The 8619-nt window shown below is 43.6% G+C and overlaps 1 long non-coding RNA gene across 1 annotated transcript; it reads left to right on the top strand.

The window, feature by feature from the left end:
- The first annotated feature begins 1054 nt into the window (after positions 1 to 1054).
- On the top strand, positions 1055 to 1445 carry LOC115536978 (uncharacterized). Its single transcript, XR_003974756.1, has 2 exons — positions 1055 to 1213; positions 1350 to 1445. It is a non-coding gene; the product is annotated as an uncharacterized LOC115536978 (long non-coding RNA).
- The last annotated feature ends 7174 nt before the right edge of the window (positions 1446 to 8619 follow it).

Raw genomic sequence — 8619 nt, 5'->3', positions numbered from 1 at the left:
GGTGCCAGTGTCCCATTGGCTCCAAAACTGTTGTCTACATCTGAATACAAAGAAAACTGTCTGTATGTTGTTCTCCCGACAGCCAACTGCGGGACAGCAACCATCAGTCATGGTTGGTGGTGAGAGACTTGAGGTGGTTGAATATTTTAAGTACCTCGGGGTCATCTTCGATTCTAACCTTAATTTTAAGCAGCATGTTAAGAAAGTTAAAAACACAATTAAATTTAATTTATCAAATTTCAAGCATATAAGACCTTTCCTGACTATGGAGACAGCAAAGACTTATATGCATGCAATGATATTTACTCACATCTCGTACTGTTACACAACATGGTCACATACATCTGAGAGCACTTTAAAACCAATCAAATCTTTATTCAAGAGAACGCTTAAAACACTAGACAAAAAACCTATTTACTACCATTATTGTAAAATTACAAATAAACACAAAATCATGGACTTCGATAGTTTTCAGCTGTTTTTGGATGTTGGTCTAATCTTTAAGGTTCTGAACGGTATAGCCCCTCCACCATTACAGAATGGTAAATGGTATTAATGGTAAATAAATACACGAGCACTAACTAGAGGTGACTGCGAAATACAACGCCGCAAGACCAAATTTGGTCAAATGGTGGTGTCCATCAGAGGAACACAGTCCTGGAATATATTACCAACACATGTTAGAGACTGTGCCACTTACACCACCTTTAAAAAAAAACTTAAACAGTGGTTAGTAGCAAGCCAGACCTGCTCTCATATGTAACCTTTGGTCATTCTAATTTTTTCACATGGACTCTTGATGTGGGGACCTATTTTGTGTGTAAAAGTGTTTTTTTAATCTATTTTGTATACTGGTATGTTGTTTTTATGTTCTTGACTTGCCTTAGGACAACGGATGAAAATTAGCAATTAAGCTAACTCCGGCATATTTATATTGATGCTCTGGCTGACATATTGATTAATGTAAATAATTCTTGTGAAGGTCTGTTAAAATAACCACTTTCACCATGCTTTTATTTTGATACTGTATTTTGCCGTCATGGGTCTATTATTTTGACGCAGGAAGTTTGAATCTACAGTAGGTAACTTGACTTGAAGGAGATCGCGCGAAAAGGTTATTACGTGTAATTACGGAAGGAATTCAGGCTACAAACGGTTGCTCTGCATAACAATTTGTAGTAATTAATAAGTGCCTAGCTGGAATGGGAACAAGGTATTGTGTGTTTAATTTGTTTAAGACTTTATATTACTTAAAATGTGTTGTTGCTGTACAGCCGTGCAAATGTTATCTTCATGGCGATAGTTGTATATGTGTAAGAGCTAATTAATGTTATTTATCTGTCCTGTAGCTCTTACGGTGTTTATGAAGAAAGATGTGAAGAAAGGAATATTTATGCTCAAAACAAGGCTGACGGCTGAACGTAAATAAAGGCTTCTGAAACATCTGTAAGCTTCACCATTGTCCGGCTGGGGTTCGCTACAATTAATGTGCACTGTCCTAATCAAATAAATAAATAATAATAAATATTAAAGAACTACGGCCGATTCCGGCGTTTGTGAGACGGCTTTGGATGGCCTCGGCGTAGCCACTGGGCTGAGTCGGTGGCGACGGCTGACAGGGTCAGACTACTTCTCGGCGTTGTCTCTCTGGGCGGCTGCGTCTGCCAGAGGAGTCGGCAGCCATGATGACCATGCCTTCTTCTTGAGACTGCACGTTTCCCATTTAAAATGGCCACGTGAGTCCCTGCGAAGGAGCCTGCTTGGCATCAGAGTCCAATTCCATACAAAGTCAATGCAAAAACGCAAATGAAAACTATTGGCAGGTAAGCTATCTTACCTCAAAGCAGGTAAGTAGCCAGGAGGGCGACCACATGTCACAGTGGCTTGTTAAGGACAAACGGCCACCAACAGATGACGGTTTAGGCAGAGAGAATGGAAAACTCAAGGCCGTCGTTCTCAAGTCTATGGGGGAGCTGAAACTACAGAACAAGTTGCTCAGTTGGCCGAGCAAGCAGAATGAGGTCAAACTAGAGCAGCTCAGAGTGTTTTTAAGATGGATGAGTAACAGAAGCCGGTAGAGCACCTCAGAGGTGTCCTTCAGGATCTAGCAAACCCAGCTCAGCCCTCCTCCTGGATCCTCTCACTCGGCCCAGCAGCAGCAGCATAAGGCAGTAATAGTGGGAGAGGAGTATGAGGCTGGACTATGCTCATAGCCAAGAGTGCCGTGCTCGTCACTCTTCCTCCCGCAGGATGGATAGAGAGTATTCAGCAGAGCGTTACTTTGTGCCAGCAGAGTCATTCCAACAACGCCATACACCTGCACATGAGGATGAATACACATCAGACAAACACAGCAGAGAGTGGTTATTTATTTGAGAGGCAGGACTTTGGCCCTGACCTCCATCACCGAGTGCCAATTCCTCATACATGTTCACATTGCTCAGCAAACTACCTCATGATTTGAGCCCAAGCTTCCACTCTCCTAAACTTGACTTATTGGTAACGTACTGATTGATTAGTACGAGATCCTGGTCCAGGAGGAAGACAACTCGCAGTTTGACAGGCGCAATCGACTCAACTAAAGTCAAAACAGAAACAGGATTGGATCAAGACTAACTACCGGTGCTGGTGATGTGGGAGGGGTCACAGTATACTGCGTGTCATCTAAAAATGGGCTGCAAAACATGTACAGTAGACACCTGCTTGCTCTACATGAAAGAAATGAGAGTGCCCAGGAGAAGCTGGTGGCGAAGCAACAGACAAAGGCAGAGCCCTCAAAGGCCTACTCAATGCAACAGATGATTTTTTACACATTGACAGGCCTCCAGAGGGGTGTAAGGAGTTGCTTAAATTTTAGAGCCATGTAGATGTTAGCCTAACCCTAACAAGCCATTCTCATCCGTACGGCCGCCCGGTAACTGGGCCTACAAGGCAAGACTGAACTCTTACCCATAATAACCGTCAGACAAGAGCCCCAAGTCCTACAGGGGCCTACACATTTAGAGAGCCTTCACAGCCCAACAGCTGGGCTGTCTAGGGACACCGGGGGGCCTAGAAGCCATTAGGACTTGCCTCGGAAGTACTGTCACCACAGTCGAAGCTTCTCATCAGAAGGAGTCAACAGCTTGCTTACCATTTCTGGAAGCATTTCATTGCTGCCTATCTAACAAGTGGTGCTCCGACACACCAAATATCCAAGTTGGCACCACAGCGATGATAGTTGATCCCCAACTACCTCGGACATTGTGGCCTGTGGGGGGAGTCACCCTGACTCTTTCAGGAGAGGATGGCAAAGTAAGGGGTGTCCAGGTCAAGTTGGGGGACTGCTCCTTTACCTGCCCTGTGGCTCGCCTTGTCTGGATTCCAGCCCTACCTGAGTTAGTTCTACTGGACTAAGAGCACAAGTTATCTGACATTGGCCTTTATGACTGCTCAGATTTCCTTCCGAAAGTAAGCAGGTCTCAAGTCGTCCAGTGCTGTAGCTCATTTTGTTTTCTTTCCTGGTATGCTTATACTTATGAAGAACCATACGACAGTAACCCCTGTACATAGGAGTACAGAAAATGTAAATGGTTGATTACGTCGAGTCCTCAGCAATACACGTGCCAAGCGTGAAGTAAACCAGATGATTCTAGAGATATTGGAAAGACATCCATACATTATACAGACACACACTCAGAATTAATGAAAAGCGCTATACATTAAATGTGACTGCTATAATCATTTAAAAATACCATTAAAGCACTGCTCAAGGATGGGATTAGGCTGACCTGTTTTTGTTTTTTAAAGACACACAAAACGAGTTTCAAAAGACTACACAAATGATCAACGTGGGGTCGTTGACCTAGAGCAAGGAACTCAGACACACCCATAAGGGCACAGAATGATTCAGGAGTAAGATACAGCTGTCTCTTTTATATGATTAAGATGATTAATAAAATGGAGGCTCCAGCCCAACAGGAAGTGAATTAGTAGATGTGACTTAGTAGATGACACAGGGGTCATGGAGTCTCGGGAGTGAGCTAGAGACCTGGGCCTCGATGATATGTACCATGATCAATCCAGGGGCTCTAGTCATACAGGAAGTGACTCAGAAAGCCTCAGCAAAGCCTTTCCTGAATCAGAATCAGAATCAGAAAAGGTTTATTGCCAAATACATTTGCACATATTATGAATTTCTCTTGGTATTCGTTTGTTGCGCACGATCTTAACAAACAATAAACAGTAAACAATAAACAATAATGCAAGTATTGAAAAATGAGTACTGAAAAAAAATAAGAGTAAATAAAACTTAATAAATTATACATTTATAAATAAAGTTATTCTATCTACATATACTTATGCACCGTAATAAGATAAGAAGATAAGAAGATAAGAAAAGAAAATAATATATGTACAATTGTGCGTGATGATACAAGTAGTGCAAAACTTGTTGTCATCATAGGCAGATGACTGTGGGTGTTGATGGAGGAAGGGGAGGTAGTGTGCGTGTCAGTGTCAGTGGGGGTCTGGGGCCGTTGTTGATGAGGCCAGATGCAGACGGGAAGAAACTGTTCTTGTGGCGGGAGGTTTTGGTCTTGACAGACCTCAATCTCTTACCGGAGGGGAGTGTTTCAAAGAGTATATGTCCGGGGTGGGAGGGGTCCAACATGATCTTCCTTGCACGCTTCAGTGTCCTGGAGGCATGCAGGTCCTGGACGGACGGCAGGTTGCAGCGATCACCTTTTCAGCATAGCAGATGATACGCTGCAGTCTGCTCCTGTCTTTGACGGTAGCAGCAGCGTACCAGATGGTGATGGAGGAGGTGAGGATGGCTCTATGATGGAGGTGTAGAAGTGCACCATCATGGCCTTTGGCAGGTTGAACTTGTTCAGCTGCCTCAGGAAGTGCATCCGCTGCTGTGCCATTTTGGTGATGCAGCTGTTCTGCTGCCACTTGAGGTCCTGGCTGATGACTGTGCCAAGGAAGCGGAAGGAATCTGCGGTGTTGACTGGGGAGTCACACAAGGTGATGGGGGAGGGTGGGGCTGTGTTCCTCCTGAAGTCCACAACCATCTCCACTGTCTTTAGAGCATTGAGCTCTAAGTTGTTTTGGCCACACCAAGACACCAGGTGGTCGATCTCCCACCTGTAGGCAGACTCATCTCCGCCAGAGATGAGCCTGATGAGGGTGGTTTAATCTGCAAACTTCAGGAGCTTGACGGACTGATGACTGGAAGTGCAGCTGTTGGTGTACAGGGAGAAGAGCAGGGGAGAAAGAACGCAGCCCTGAGGGGATCCGGTGCTGATGGTCAGGTTGTTGGAGATGTGCTTCCCCAGCTTCACATGCTGCTTCCTGTCAGACAGGAAGTCAGTGATCCACCGGCAGGTGGAGTTGGGCACGTGCAGCTGGGAAAGCTTGTCCTGTAGCAAGGTGGGGATGATGGTGTTGAAGGCAGAGCTGTAATCCACAAACAGGATCCTGGCGTAGGTTCCTGCTGAGTCCAGGTGCTGGAGGATGAAGTGGAGGGCCATGTTTACAGCATCGTCCACAGACCTGTTGGCTCTGTAGGCGAACTGCATGGGGTCCAGGAGAGGGTCCGTCATGTATTTGAGGTGTGACAGGACAATGGCCAACTTCTCTTTCCAATGACTTTAGATTAATTATTTTTTATTTTGCATGCACTTCAATGGCGCATTTGAGGCTTTTTGATTCACAACCCTGATGTTCTTTTGAAAAAGGTATTTTGAAAATCTTTTGTCATCTGCCTTTAACTTTATTGATGCATTCATGTTTCAAAAACTTTAAAGCATTATTCAGTTCTTTTGATTATCTTGTTAAACCATATTTATAAAATGAATGGAATGGATTTTTCTGCGGAAGAAAAGCAAACATTAACTTCTGGGTTTGCCCAAAAAGATTATGTTGGTCTAGTCCCAAAAGAAGAAGAAGAAATATCATCCTTGGATCACTCGAAAATCTGTGTTTTATTGAAAAACAACAGTTACATAAAATAACACTTACCAGCTCAGATGACTCCACAAAAACAGTGATTCAAACCACATGAAGCTAGGTGGCTTCTGGAGTAGCAGCGATATGAAAAGTTGCATTAACTAAAAAAATAAAGTCTTTCCTATGTCCTTTCCTACACTGATTACATTGTCGACTGCACAGTTTATTATAGTTTTTACTAAACTGGTGAACAGAATAATTCCATAGTGATCTAAATGTCCTCTAAATTACATCAATGGCGTCATTCTGACGCACCTATGAACAATTTGCAGTGAGTTTTAATTCCTGTTATGTGACAAATCCTCTGTAAAGTAGGAGCAACTGATCTCTTGCAGAAGCTTGCTTTTACCACAGGGTGGCACTACATCCTCACATAATATATTCGCATGTCGTCACACAGTCGTAATAACGAAACAGCTGCAGAAATACACAGACACAGGAAAATAATAGAAAAATGTTATTAGGTAAAATATAATAAAATATATAATTGGCAAGGCAAGGCAACTTTATTTATCTAGCACTTTTCATACACAAGGCAGACTCAAAGTGCTTCACATATAAACATTGTCATACAATAAAATAAAATAATAGATAAGTAAAAGAAAACACATGCAAAGAAATGAGTAAAATAGAAAGTTAAAAAGGCATTTTAGTATTAAATAGAAAATAAAGGCAAAGTTAAAAAAGCTTTTTAGAAAGTGCAATGTATTTAAGATTTAGCAGAAAGCTAAATCAAACATAAAAGTCTTCCGTCTGGTTTTAAAGGTGCTCAGAGTTGGGGCAAGTCTTAAAGCCTCAGTGAGTTTATTCCAGCTATTTGTTGCATAGTAACTAAATCCTGCTTTCCCATGTTTCGTGTTTACTCTTGGGATAATTAACAGATTGGTCTCAGAGGATCTTAGTGGTCTAGAAGGCTTATGTAGTGGAAGCATATCAGTTAAATATTTTGGGCCTAAACCATGTAGGGATTTATAGGTTAGCAACATGATTTTAAAATCAATTCTCTGACCTACAGGAAGCCAATGTAACGATTTAAGAATTGGTGTAATATGTTAAAAAAATTTGGTCTTTGTTAGAACTCTAGCAGCAGCATTCTGAACAAGCTGAAGCTTCCTCAGAGTTTGTTTTGGGAGACCTGAAGGAGACCATTGCAGTAATCCAGCTTACTAGTGATACAGGCATGTACAAGTTTTTGTAAGTCTTCGGTGGACATGAGCCTCCTAAGTCTTGCTACATTTTTAAGGTGATAATATGCAGTTTTTGTAACTGATTTAATGTGACTGTTGAAATGTAAAGCCTTTCCGCTTTAGAACCAAATACAACTATCTCTGCTTTGTCCTCATTTAGTTTAAGGACATTTTGGCACATCCAGTCTTTCACTTGCTCAATGCACTGGCACAGCAGATCTATGGGCCGATAGTCATTTGGTGATAGCAATACATAGATTTGCGTGTCACCAGCATAGAAATTACCCTAATATTTATCACTCAACGAGTGTGTGTGTGTGTGTATGTCTATGGGTGCTCCCATTTCTGCATCAGCTTGCAGTCATTTCATGTGTTTGTGTGTATGTGTGTGTGTGTGGGCATGTATTCATGCGCGTGTATGCGTGTGTGTGCATGTGTGTGTGTTTGCGTGTATGTGTGTGTGCTGCAGTGTGCAACGTCTGCATGCCTGAGCGTGTGTCTGCTTGTCAACTTTACGTATACAGGCGTTAGGACAGCCAGCATGCGGCCCCCCGTGCGTCACAGAGCACTATAGAGGCTGAGATAAGTCATGGCTAATCACTCTTGCGATGCTCTCAGTGCAGTGAGATGATAACAGGTAAATCAATTAGGGGCCAAGCGGGGCCCGTCCTCCAGGGGCCTTTCAGCGGGACAAAAGACCCGCGGGCTAGAGGGATGAGGGGTGAGGGTGAAGGGGAGAGGTGAAGGGAGTGACTGCGAGGGCACACCTGTGGCCCTGGGGGGAATCAGCAGGTATGTGGCTATCCTGTATCCTGCTCTCTCCCTGGGGCCACTGGGGGCCAAACACTGACATTGCACTGGTTAAACATGCCTCCCTCGGGAATGACTGTTTGTGTGTATGTGTGTGTGTGTGTGTGTGTGTGTGTGTGTGTGTGTGTGTGTGTGTGTGTGTGCGCGTGTATGTGTGTGTGTGTGTGTGTGTGTGTTTTTGTGCGTGCCAGTGTGTGTGCGGACATGGCAAAAGAACAACTACAGTACTCAAATATATGCATCACTAATCCACTTGTGCACAAAAAGACAGTACAAAGGAGCTTGTGGGTGTGTGCATGGATGTAAGGGTGTGTGTGTGTGTGTGTGTGTGTGTGTGTGTGTGTGTGTGTGTGTGTGTGTGTGTGTGTGTGGTGTGTGTGTGTGTGTGTGTGTGTGTGTGTGTGTGTGTGTGTGTGTGTGTGTGTGTGTGAGCTGGTGTGCTTGTGTGCGTAAACTGTGTAAACGATCTGATGCAAACACACTGCAATGATTCTCTCCTGACGTAGGCCCGTACATGCCAGATCATCTTGTTTTAAAGTCGTCAGGCAACAACAGGTTTGTAAACTGTGACAACAAAGGACTTGAAGGGCTCAGTGTCACCGGAGTGGGACCCATGGAGGTAGCCGTCCTG

The sequence above is a fragment of the Gadus morhua genome, chromosome 23 (assembly GCF_902167405.1).
Source record: "Gadus morhua chromosome 23, gadMor3.0, whole genome shotgun sequence".
Lineage (NCBI taxonomy): Eukaryota > Metazoa > Chordata > Actinopteri > Gadiformes > Gadidae > Gadus > Gadus morhua.
Note: the sequence above shows the minus strand (reverse complement) of the source record. Positions and strands in the feature narration are given on the sequence as shown.